General features: G+C 45.4%; 1 protein-coding gene across 1 annotated transcript in view; it reads left to right on the top strand.

Moving 5' to 3' along the window:
- The window catches only part of Poglut3 (protein O-glucosyltransferase 3), a 24,718-nt gene that overhangs the window by 5,124 nt on the left and 19,310 nt on the right, over positions 1-284 (top strand). The gene's annotated exons all lie outside the window — the stretch shown is intronic.

Raw genomic sequence — 284 nt, 5'->3', positions numbered from 1 at the left:
AGTGAGTCCTATGTGTTGGCCCTACTCATTGTAAACTGGACACTGGTTCAGGTCCATCTGGTGGGGTCTCCTCATCCTCCTTGATCAAGAGGACAGGTGACCCACCACAATTACAGGACATTATGAGAGATGCTCATAGTCTCCTGGAACTAGTCAACCTAGGAGGACAAGGAGCACAAACTGTCCTTTATGTCCCTCTGACCAAGTTAGTATTGGCCTCAAAGTATGTCTGTTAAACATCCAAGAAGGTTAGTTCCACCATTCTGGTACTTTTAATTACTGTG

Source organism: Nannospalax galili, unplaced genomic scaffold (assembly GCF_000622305.1).
Source record: "Nannospalax galili isolate Female #2095 unplaced genomic scaffold, S.galili_v1.0 scaffold854, whole genome shotgun sequence".
Lineage (NCBI taxonomy): Eukaryota > Metazoa > Chordata > Mammalia > Rodentia > Spalacidae > Nannospalax > Nannospalax galili.
This window is presented reverse-complemented; position numbering and strand designations above follow the sequence as displayed.